Source organism: Pinus tabuliformis, chromosome Q (genome assembly GCF_031772625.1).
Source record: "Pinus tabuliformis cultivar Carrire ecotype Pingquan chromosome Q, CPIR1, whole genome shotgun sequence".
Classification (NCBI taxonomy): Eukaryota; Viridiplantae; Streptophyta; class Pinopsida; order Pinales; family Pinaceae; genus Pinus; species Pinus tabuliformis.
In genome coordinates, this window is record NC_142296.1 from 590300876 (window position 1) to 590314072 (window position 13197).

The window sequence follows — 13197 nt, forward strand, 5'->3', positions numbered from 1 at the left end:
TGAAGAAATAAAAGAGGCTATTGGTGGTTGAAAAGGTTCTAAATCAATGTCCCCCAAGTTTGAATCTAAAGTATCTGCAATAGAAGAAAAGGAAAATCTATGAATTCTTACTATGTCTCAGCTACATGGAATTCTAACTACTTATGAAATGAGAAAGGGAGGTCCATCAGACAGAGAGAGCTGCTTTCAAGGCGTCAGGCAAAGGAGATTATATGAAGCAAGTCACGTACCAGAAGAAGAAGAAGAAGAATCAAATTTTGTCAGGAATCTTCAAAGGGGCTGGAAGGTTCAGAGGTAAGTTACCTTTTAAATGCTTTGCTTGTGGAAGAGTAGGTCATTATGCTGAAAAAATGTCCTTATAAGGATAAAGGAAAGAACCTGCTAGATGGAACAAGAAATAGGGTGCAAATAGAAAAGCTACTACACTCATGAAGATAGTGATGGTCTATCAAATAGTGATGAAGATGAACAAGGTAATGAATATAAACTGTTAATGGCATTTGAAGATGATGATTATATGGATGCTATAGATGTGGATAACCTTTATGAAGAAATTACTAGACTCAAGAGATGTATAGAAGAAAAGAATATGATCACTGATACTCTACAATTTCAAATTGATGAAAAGGAAAAACATCTTGAAAAATTAGAAGGTGAAATTGTTGCTCTTAGAAAAGAGATTGAGAAAACAAAAGCTATTAATCTTAAGTTTGTCAAAGGATCTGAAACTCTGGATGAGATTATCAATGTACAACGTTCTCCTCTAAACAAGACAGGTCTGGGCTATAATGGAGAAACTTCTCAAGCATCCACTTCAAAAAGTTATATTGATGCAGCAAAAGGGAATGAGAAAAAGCACAATGGAGACTATCAGGTAAAGCAGGTACAAATTGCAAACAAATACTATCAAGGGCAATCCGTCTTCAAAGTGAACAAAAGCTACAACCAGCCACAGGTAAAATCTTCTCAATTTGGTTCAAGAATGAATGAAAATAGAAATTACAATCACTTGGCGGTAGATTTGATAACCGCAGAATTTTCTTCAATGGACAATGTTTCTCTTGTCATAACTTTGGTCACAAAGCAGCTCAATGTGTTGCATATAAAACAATCATGACTAGAGAAGCTCAAAAACAAAGAAGTATGACCAGGGTTACAAAAAGGACCTATAACAACTTTTCGGCTCTTGAAAATGAAGTTGAATGTTCTATTTGCAATAACTTTGGTCATGAAGATTCTGAATGCAGGAGCAGGTTTCAGCAGAAAAAGGAACAAGCCTCAAGCACCAAAACATGGAAAATAAAGGAACCACAAACAGAAAGATGTGGGATAGCATTTTATGCAGAGGGACAGGAAAATCTATGGTACATTGACAGTGGATGTTCGAAGCATATGACAGGTGATAAAGAAAAACTTGAGTCATATTCTACTCTACAAAAAGGAAAGAAAGTTTCTTTTGGAAATGATACTCCTGCAACTATAAAAGGAAAAGGCATTGCTCAGTTAAAAGAAAAGGTCAAGGCTGGAAATGTTTTGTATGTTGATGGATTGAAGCATAATCTTCTAAGCGTCAGCCAGATGTGCGATCAAAGAACCGAGGTGATATTCAGATCAAATGGATGTCTTGTTCGTGATCTTGATATAGGTAAAACAGTGATCAAAGGCAAAAGAACTCCAAATAATCTGTACATATTTGAAGAAGGACAACAACAATGCTATCTGAGCAAGGATGATGAGCACTAGTTATGGCATCGGAGGTTGGGGCATCTAAGCTTTTCACAAATAAGGAAAGCATGCAAATATCAGGCAGTTCGTGATCTTCCAGATATCAAAATTCCTGACAACACCATATGCAAATCATGTCAGTTTGGAAAACAAACCAAAACTAACTTTCCAGATAAGGAAGGATCAGCTAGCATGCCTCTTGAGCTAGTTCATACAGATACATGCGGTCCATTCAGGAAAAGAACACCTCGAGGAGAAGAATACTTGATATTATTCATTGACGATTTCTCCAGGTTTGTCTGGTTAGGACTTATGAAGCACAAAGATGAAGCATTCGAAAAATTCAAATCCTTCAAAGCCTTGGTTGAAAATGAATCAGGTCACAAAATTAAGTGCCTCAGATCCGACAGAGGTGGGGAGTTTACCTCAAATGAATTTTTCGATTTCTGTGAAGAACATGGGATAAGAAGAGAATTCTCTACAACTAGAACTCCTCAGCAAAATGGAGTTGTGGAAAGAATGAACAGAACAGTCCAACAAATGGCCCGTGCTATGCTTGATGAGTCAGGAACTCCCGCAACTTTCTGGGGTGAAGCTGCACATGCTGCGGTTGTTATTCTCAATAAAACAAATGTCCGGGTGAACAGCACTCAAACTCCTCATGAGCTCTGGAGTGGTAAGACTCCTTCGGTAAAGCACTTCAAAATCTTTGGGAGCAAATGCTATATTAAGAATACTGACGAGCAGCTTGGAAAACTTGAACCTAGAGTAGATGAAGGCATTCTTCTTGGTTACTCTCCACATAGCAAAGCATACAAGTGCTACAATAAAAGACTTGGCAGAATTGTTGACAGCATTGATGTAGTGGTTGATGAGAAGGGATACATTCCTAGGCAAGTACATCATGAAGACATCGAAGAAGATGAAGGCTACCCTCAAAGACAGAATGATGAAGAAGAAGAACCTCAAGAAGAACCAGAGGAGCAGACAAGAATAGAAGAGAAAACTCCATGCAGATATGTTCAAAAGAATCATCCAGAATCTCAGATTGTGGGGCAGAAAGAAGCAGGTGTACAAACAAGAAGAACAGTTGTAGAAGCTTCAAGCTATTTGGCATTACTCTCCTCCACTGAACCACAAAATGTGAAAGAGGCATGCAAAGATGAATGTTGGATGAAAGCAATGGATGAAGAACTTGAGCAGATCGAAAAGAACAACACTTGGGAGCTGGTTCCTAGACCAAAGGATAAGAATGTTATCGGAACAAAATGGGTCTTCAAAAATAAATTGAATGAAAATGGAGAAGTAATTAGAAACAAGGCCAGACTTGTTTATAAAGGGTTTGCGCAACAAGAAGGAATAGATTTTGAAGAAACCTTTGCTCCTGTTGCAAGACTTGAGGCCATCCAAATGTTCCTTGCTCTCTCAAGCTTCCAAAACTTCAAAGTATTTCAAATGGACGTGAAATCAGCCTTTCTAAATGGAGACTTGGAAGAAGAAGTATACATTGAGCAGCCAGATGGGTTCATTCTTGGAAATGATCCAAATCTTGTGTGCAGATTGAAGAAGGCTCTCTATGGTCTCAAACAAGCTCCAAGGGCTTGGTACTATCGTTTGGACAAATATCTTCATCAACAAGGCTTTTCAAAAGGATCAGCAGATAGCAATCTTTATATAAAAGTTGAAAATGACAAATTACTAATACTTGTTGTGTATGTAGATGACATTATCTTTGGCAGCAATGAAGAAGCTATGAGTCAAAGCTTTGCCTTGGTGATGCAAAAAGAATTCGAAATGTCCTTGCTGGGAGAACTGACATATTTTCTTGGTTTGCAAATCCAACAAAAAGAAGGAGGAATCTTTTTGTCTCAAACCAAGTATCTCAAACAAATTTTGAAGAAATATGGCATGGAAGATGCAAAACCAGTATGTACACCCATGGTCACAGGATGTAGCCTCAGTGCAAATGATGAATCTGCAGCAGTGCATCAACCATCCTACAGATCTATGATTGGAAGTTTACTTTATTTGACAGGTACCCGACCAGACATCATGCATGCAGTTGGAATAGTTGGAAGATTTCAGGAAAATCCGAAGGAAACTCATCTTCAAGCAGTAAAAAGAATTTTCAAATATCTTCAAGGGACACAAAATTATGGCTTATGGTATCCTAGAGATACAGATCTCACACTTCATGCTTATACAGATGCAGATTGGGCCGGAAGCGTGGATGACAGGAAGAGCACAAGTGGTGGTGCGTTCTTTATGGGTTCCAGATTAGTATCTTGGTTCAGCAAGAAACAGAGTTCGATTGCCTTGTCTACAGCTGAAGCGGAATATGTTGCTGCTGCATCTTGCTGCACTCAACTCCTTTGGATGATGCAGACCTTGCAGGATTTTCAAATCACTTGTACACCACCTATCTCCATCTTATGTGATAACCCAAGTGCAATCAGCATCTCAAAGAATCCTGTCATGCATTCAAAAACCAAGCACATACCAATCAAGTATCATTTTCTACGAGAACAAGTGCTTGAACAGAAAGTCAAGTTGGAGTATGTTCCTTCTAAGGAACAAGTTGCTGATATTCTCACCAAACCATTACCCAGGGAGACTTTTGAATACCTCAAGCAAAAGCTGGGGGTTGTTGATGCATCATCTTATTGTTGAAACTCTTCTGATTGATGGTTGTACGCATGGTTCATTTGGGGTATATGCGTACATGTGCTGGGTTGCGGCACAGGTTCAGGGGGAGCATATAATGCATTGTTGGCATTATGGAGGATGTACAGAAGGAGATCATGGAAGCTGGTCTGAATATAGCTGCAATATGTCTCTATCTCTTTCTGGTGGATTATGGTTCTTCTTTACAGATCTGGTTCATATTTAGGGGGAGCATGTTCTAAGGGGGAGCATAACCCTTTGCCCTTGATGTCAAAGGGGGAGAATGAAGCTGAAGTTTTTGAGGTTGCCATTAAGTCCAAAGGGGGAGATTGTTGACATTATGTTTCTGGTATGGCTATATGTTACAGATGTTGTACTTGATGGCAACACCCGTGGCAAGGCTCTCAATATGTTGAAAATTAAGAATTACGCAGGAGAACAGTTCAGAAGATGCATACCCACAGGTACACCGTGAAGCGACCGTAGCCAGACACGCAGGTCAGCCGTTCAGGAGGTGCGTACCCCCAGTGCACTCTCTTCAAGGCAGAGAAAAGCACACGTGGGGTTTCTTATGTTTAACCCTTGGTATTTAGCCGACGGTATTTGTGTTATTATGGTTTTGGCTCGTGGTATTGATCCATGATTTTAGGAGGAGCTTGCCTATATAAAGCAAAGGAGATCACTTGGATATGTACCTTTTGCAATTGAATATCTTAAGATCTGAAATATTGGGTTATGGTCTTAAAAGCTTGATCTATATGTAAGAGAAGTTGAAAGCGAATCTGTGAAGGGTGATCTCTCGAGCGCATGATCAGATCTGAGCATCTGACTAACTGTGCCACACTGGTGGACTGCCAATTCGGCCCTAATCAGAAGTACGCAGGTGTTTAACGGTACAGGTGTGTGGTTACGCAGAGCAGAAACAGGAGATCTGTGTGGGTACGCAGAGCAGAAACAGGAGAGCTGCGTGGGTACGCAGAGCAGAAGAAGGAGAACTACGTGGGTACGCAGCGCGACAAAGGTTCAGGTGCGTATGCATAGTAAAAGTACGCGGCGCGATAGTATCTATGAGTGCGTGGCTACAGTGGTAGTACGCGGCGCGATAGTGTCTCTGGTTGCATACCTGCAGTAACAGTACGCGACGCGATAGTGTCTCTGGGTGCGTACCTGCAGTAACAATACGCAACACGGTTGAAGAAACAGTGCGTGGACACGTAGTGCGATAGAAGGGTCTCTGCGGGTATATGCAGGGGAGCAGAAGGTGAAGTGCGTACGCACGCAGACCAGAGAAAGAAAAAACTGCGTATCTGTCTTAAGACCTTTGTTTTGGCTGTATTTTTCTGTTGATAAGGTGTTTTGGGTTTAGTTCTATTATTGTTGATCTGGTTACTACAGTTGACTGGGTGATTTTCTTATACTTGATGATCATTTGATGTTTATGGATCCAGTTTGAAAATTTATGAAAAGTGGTCCTTGTAAGAAAAGAAGTAGGGGGTTGTAGCTCCCTTCCAGGAGAGACTGGAAAACGAGAGAGAGTTGTATCTCTCTGCAAGTTGCAGCCTGCGTACTGGTAAAGGACTGCACCAGTACAAAACCATTGTAAAAGGAGTTTCTAATTTGAAAGAAGATAGAGACATATTGCAGCAGGTGGTTTTCACCCACATTGGGTTTCCACCTTATATCTGGTGTTCTTTGGTGTGACTATCTGTTTTTCTTGTTCATGCTCATTATTTTATGGTACTGATATGCAAAAGTAATTCAAAGTATAAATAAAGAAGATTTGTTAAAAGAACTTGATAATACTGATTCACCCCCCCTCTCAGTATTATTTCCAACAAACCTGGGAACTCTATTTCATTATACCTGGGGGCATGCAAAACTTTTTGCATGCAAGTGAAAAGAAACCATTTATTTTCTTAGTTTGTAGGCTGTCAACCCTTTAGACTTGTAGGTTGGTCGTTCTTAGCTTGCATAACGAAAGGCTCAGGAGAAAATTTGCGCATGGGGCAAGCTCCCTAAAGGATGAACCTACTAATGAGACATCCTTATTATATGACTGGCACGAGCAGTTTTATGCAAAGTTCAAGCTCGTTAAAAAATAAGCCTCTCCATGAGCAATTTTACACGAAGTTCAATATCGTTAAAAAATAAACCTAACAATGAGCAAATGTTTCCATAGAGTTCAAGCTCATTAAAAAATGAACCCCTCCTCCGGTAAATAACCATTCGCATGACTATCAGCTTTTGAACCTTGGTTGTGTTCTTACCATCACCTCCACTCTTTTTTAGCCGATCATACGCCTCCATTTGATTGTTTACCCTTTCGAGGAATAGCTGTGATGAGTGATTTTATTAGCCACCCTCTTTCCACTACCATGATTGAAAAGTTCCAAGCCTTTCCTGGAACTAGTTACTATCCAAAAGCATCACTCGTTCCTCAAAAAATGAGTCTCCTTTAAGCTCTTTTCATCTGACTCATAAAATATGAAAAGATTGTCGAGCAATTGGCCTCTCCAGCTCGTTAAAGTGACCGGAAGTGCTATCCCTCCTCTAGATTTTAATCTTTTTGGACCTGAGGGATTATTACACAAAAAGATCGAGTGATTGTCTTGATCAGCTTGTTAAAACTATCGAAAAGTCATCCCTTTCATATTATTTTACACTTTTTCAGACTTAATGGATTGCATTACAAAAAAGGACCACTGGAGTTGCCTTTCCATACCTTTTTATACTCTCTAAAATTGAAAAGGACCGAGTTATCTTTGTCGTTAAACTCGTTAAAACAATAGTGACAAACTTGTCCATGCAGACAAGAGCGAGTTTCACTCTCGCTAGGCTCATTAGAACTGTTGGAAATAATACTGAGAGGGGGGGTGAATCAGTATTATCAAGTCACTTATTTTCTTTTTCAAACCCAGATCATATACGCTACTTTAGTTAGATAAAACCACGTATATACGCAACTGCAGAGAAGGAAACCCGCGTATGCAATGCAGACGTATAATTTAATTTATCTTACTGATGTCGATCATTAATCTGTGTATTAGGATCAAATAAACAGTAACTTGAAATAGTAAAATAGATCTGAAGACAATCACACACACAAGAACACAAGATATAAGGTGGAAACCCAATGTGGGTGAAAACCACCTGCTGCAATTCGTCTCTATCTTCTTTCAATTAGAAACTTCTTTTTACAATGTACTGGTGCAGTCCTTTACCAGTACGCAGGCTGCAACCTGCAGAGAGCTACAACCCTCTCTCGTTCTCCAGCTTCTCCTGGAAGGGAGTTACAACCTCCTTAGCTCTTGCACTAACCAAGATACTAATACATAGGTGCTGGCCTACAGAAGGCTATAACCTTCTCTTTCTTCCAGGGATCACGTTTCATAAATTTTCAGATTGGATCCATCAAGAATTTCTGCATCAAACAATCTCCTTTTCACCAATTAGAACTGAATCAAGTAGATACTTCTCTCACAGTTGTACCCAAAACACAGTAACAATAATCACACACCAAATTCAGAACCCAGACCACTGCAGCAATAAACAGAAGCAGCTAGATAACAACTCAAAAGATATACGCCACTTCAATAACCTGAAACCTACGTGCATACGCTTCTGTGTCTGGATCAACCTGCGTATACGCTGTTTTTATTCAATGAACCAGCATGTATACGCGTCTTCGCTTCACTGAACCTACGTACAGATCTATAAAGGATAATTCACTCTTTCAAATATTCAGACACTAATTAACCCAAATTATCAGATTTATAGATCAAGCATGCGCCACATATAACATATCAAAATCATACAAAGATACTATCATTCAAGCCTAAATATTATGACCCATCAATAGAACTTATCCTTCTCTTTGCACTAAGGTTCCTCCTTCATTTAGATCCAGATCTGCACCATAACCCCAATCACCAATATTTCAGATCTAGCACTTATTAGATATTCAATTAATTCAGATGATCCTTTGCCAAATGATCTCCTTCCTCTTTTATAGTCTTAGGCCTTTCACAATACCACGGTCCAAAACCATAATAGAACAATACCATGGGCCCAATACTTGGGATCAACACTTTTGATGAGATACCATGGTCCAAAACCATAGGTTCAAATACCAAGGACTAACTACCACGGACCAAAAGTAAGTTCTCCAACATATACGCGCTTTTCCTTGCGTGAAAGTGCATTTATACACATACGCATCTTTGTAACGTATAAACCGCGTGTATACGCACCTTCGTCTAGGTCAACCTGCGTATATATCTTTTTCTTTCTTTCTGAGAGCCTGTACTAAGATCTGTCACCAAAGCGAGTTGCCATCAAGGACAGCACCTGTGCCATATCTCTAAATCAGTGCCACAATGCCAACAATCTCCCCCTTTGGACTTGATGGTAACCCCAAGATCCTCAAAGTCATTCTCCCCCTTTGTCATCAAGGGCAAAGGGTTGTGCTCCCCCTGAGTACATGCTGAAATCTCTACCCTGCTGTGCTGACCATGCTCCCCCTGACTATAAGCAAGATCTGCAAAAAGATGTTCTTCAAGAAAAACCATGAATTATACATCATAAAAGACCTTCCTATCACCAAAAGACTCAATACATACATCCATCACCCAACCAAGTGGGGATCATCCACCCAACCAAGTGGGGATACATCAGAAATTTAAATATGTCAACCAAGTACATTACATATTCATCCCTGGCATAGTGGGGAAACCAAAATAGGCCGTTACATGACCTTGACACCATAAAAGAGATACATGACATAGAGACGAAATATCTAGAGCAAGACTTATGAAAGTCACCAATAACTGATAGCAGCATCTGTCAATCACCATTCAGATCAGCAACCATGTTTTCCTTCTGCATTTGTTCCACCTGAAACCAACAACAGTTGTGAACTTGACCAAAAGCTTCTAAGATAATGCCAACAATGCATCATTAGAAGTTGATCTACTCCCCCTGAACCTATGCTAGATGGTCTCTATTAGACCCATATCAGACTATCTTCATCCAGAGCTTGTCCCTACTAATATCCATCAAGCCTTCATATACGCGATTGTCTCTGCATAAACCAGCGTATGTACGCAGATCCTTCTCGGGCAACTCGTGTACACCCATTTTTCTCTAAAACATACAAGTTTTAACAGCAAAATGATGCATCAACTACTCCCAGCTTCTGTCTAAGGTATTCAAAAGTTTCCCTGGGCAGTGGTTTGGTGAGAATATCAGCAACTTGTTCCTTAGAGGGAACATACTCCAATTTGACCTTTTGTTCCAACACTTGTTCGCGGAGAAAATGATACTTGATCGGTATGTGCTTAGTCTTTGAATGCATGACAGGATTCTTTGAGATACTGATATCACTTGTATTATCACATAAGATGGAGATAGGTGGAGTACAAGTGATTTGAAAATCCTACAAAGTTTGCATCATCCAAAGGAGTTGTGTGCAACAAGATGCGACAGCGACATATTCTGCTTCAGCTGTAGATAGGGCAATCGAACTCTGTTTCTTGCTGAACCAAGATACTAATCTGGAACCCATAAAGAATGCACCACCACTTATGCTCTTTCTGTCATCCACGCTTCCAGCCCAATCTGCATCTATATAAGCATGAAGAGTGAGATCTGTATCTCTAGGATACCATAAGCCATAGTTTTGAGTTCCCTGAAGATACTTGAAAATTCTCTTCACTGCCTAAAGATGAGTTTCCTTTGGATTTGCCTGAAATATTCCAACTATTGCCACTGCATGCATGATGTCTGGTCGGGTACCTGTCAAATAAAGTAGACTTCCAATCATAGATCTATAGGTTGGTTGATGCACTGCTGCTGATTCATCATTTGAACTGAGGCTGCATCCTGTAACCATAGGGGTACATACAGGTTTTGCATCTTCCATGCCATATTTCTTCAAGATCTGCTTGAGATACTTGGTTTGAGACAAAAAGATACCACCTTCATTTTGTTGGATTTGCAATCCAAGAAAATATGTCAGTTCTCCAAGCAAAGACATTTCGAATTCTTTCTACATCACCAAGGAAAAGCTTTGACTCATAGCTTCTTCATTGCTGCCAAAGATAATATCATCTACATATACAACAAGTATTAGCAATTTGTTATTTTCAATTTTTATATAAAGATTGCTATCTGCTAATCCTTTTGAAAAACCTTGTTGATGAAGATATTTGTCCAAACGGTAGTACCAAGCCCTTGGAGCCTGTTTAAGACCATAGAGAGCCTTTTTTAGTTTGCATACAAGATTTGGATCATTCCCAAGAATGAAACCATCTGGTTGCTCAATGTACACTTCTTCTTCTAAGTCTCCATTTAGAAAGGCTGATTTCACGTCCATTTGAAATACTTTGAACTTCTGAAAGCTAGAGAGAGCAAGGAACATTCTGATGGCCTCAAGTCTAGCAACTGGAGCAAAAGTTTCTTCAAAGTTTATTCCTTCTTGTTGAGCATACCCTTTATAGACAAGTCTAGCCTTGTTTCTAATCACTTCCCCATTTTCATTCAACTTGCTTTTGAAGATCCATTTTGTCCCTATGACATTCTTATATTTTGGTCTAGGAACCAACTCCCAAGTGTTATTCTTTTCGATCTGCTCAAGTTCTGCATCCATTTCCTTGACCCAGCATTCATCCTTGCATGCCTCTTTTACATTTTGTGGTTCAGTGGAGGAGAGCAAGGCCAAATAGCTTGAGGCTTCTGCAATTGTTCTTCTTGTTTGTATACCTATCTCTTTCTGCCCCAAAACTTGAGATTCTGGATGATTCTTCTTAACGTACCTGGATGGAGTCTTCTCTTCTATTCTTATCTGTTCTTCTAGTGCCTCTTGAGCTTCTTCTTCATAACAGTTCTGATTTGATGTTGAAGGATAGTCCTCGTCATCTTCGAAATCTTCGGAATTCACTTGCCTAGGAATGTTTCCTTCTTCATCAACCACTACATTAATGTTGTCAACAATTTTTCCAAGTCTTTTGTTGTAACACTTATATGCTTTGCTGTGAGGAGAATAACCAAGGAGAATGCCTTAATCTGCTCTAGGTTCAAACTTGCCAAGATTTTCATCATTATTTTTAATATAGCATTTGCTTCCAAAAATTTTGAAATATTTTACTGAAGGATTCTCACCATACCAGAGCTCATGAGGAGTTTGAGTGTTGTTCACCCAGACATTTGTCTTGTTCAGAATAACAACTGCAGCAAATGCGGCTTCACCCCAGAAAGTTGCGGGAGTTCCAGATTCATCAAGCATTGCACAAGCCATTTGTTGAATCGTTCTGTTCATCCTTTCCACTACTCCATTTTGCTGAGGAGTCCTGGCTGTAGAGAATTCCCTTCTTATTCCATGTTCTTCACAAAAATCGAAAAATTCATTCGAGGTAAATTCTCCTCCTCGATCAGACCTGAGGCATTTGATTCTGAGATCAGATTTGTTCTCCACCAAGGCTTTGAATGATTTGAACTTTTCAAAGGCTTCGTCTTTGTGCTTCATAAGTCCTATCCAACACATCTTGGAATAGTCATCAATGAATAATATCAAGTATTCTTCTCCTCGAGGTGACCTTTTCCTAGTTGGACCACATACATCAGTATGGACAAGTTCAAGCGGCCTGCTGGCTGATCCTTCCTTCTCAGGGAAGTTAATTCTGGTTTGATTACCAAACTGACATGATTTGTATATTGTATTGTCTGGGATTCTGATGTCTAGAAGACCACGAACTGCCTGGTATTTGCATGCTTTCCTTATTTGTGAGAAACTAAGATGCCCCAATCTTCTGTGCCATAGCCAGTGTTCATCATTCTTGCTCAGATAACATTGATGTTGTCCTTCTTTGAATATGTATAAATTATTTGGAGTCCTTACGCCTTTGATCACTGTTTTTCCTGTATCAAGATCATGAACACTACATCCATTTGATCGAAATATTACCTCAGTTCCTTGATCACACATCTAGCTAACACTTAATAGATTATGCTTTAAGCCATCAACATACATGAAATTTCCAGCTTTGACCCTTTCTTTCAACTGAATAGAACCTTTACCTTTTATGAGAGCAGGGGTGCCATTTCCAAAAGAAACCTTCTTCTCCTTCTCTAAGGCACTATATGACTGAAGTTTTTATTTATCACCTGTCATATGTTTTGAACATCCACTGTCGATGTACCATTGATTTTCTTGCCCTTCCGCATATAAGGCTATACCACATCTTTCTGGTTGGGGTTCTTTGATTCTCCATGATTTGGCACTTGAGGCTTGCTCCTTCTGAGTTGTTTGCCGAAACTTGCTCCAGCATTCAGAATCTTCATGACCGAAATTGTTACAAATAGAACATTCTATTTCATTTTCAAGAGCAGAGAAGTTGTTGTAGGTCCTTTTCATGATCCCAGTCATACTCCTCTGTTTATGAGCTTCTCTAGTCATGATTGTCTTATAGGCAACACATTGAGTTGCTTTGTGACCAAAGTTATGACATGAAAAACATTGGCCATTGAAGAAACTCTTGTGATTATCAAATCTACCAGCCAAATGATTGTAGTTCCTATTGACATCCATTCTTGAGGAAAATTAAGAAGGTTTTACCTGTGGCTGGTTGTAGCTTTTGTTTGTCCTTAAAGTAGATTGCCCTCGATTTACCTGGTAGTCCTTGTTCATTCTTGAGGTAAATTGTCCCTGATTTACCTGGTGATTTCCCTTGGGTCTTTGTTCACTTCTCCTTGTAGCATCAAGATAACTCTTGGAGGTAGATGGTTTCTGCGCTTGAGTTGTTTCTTCATTAT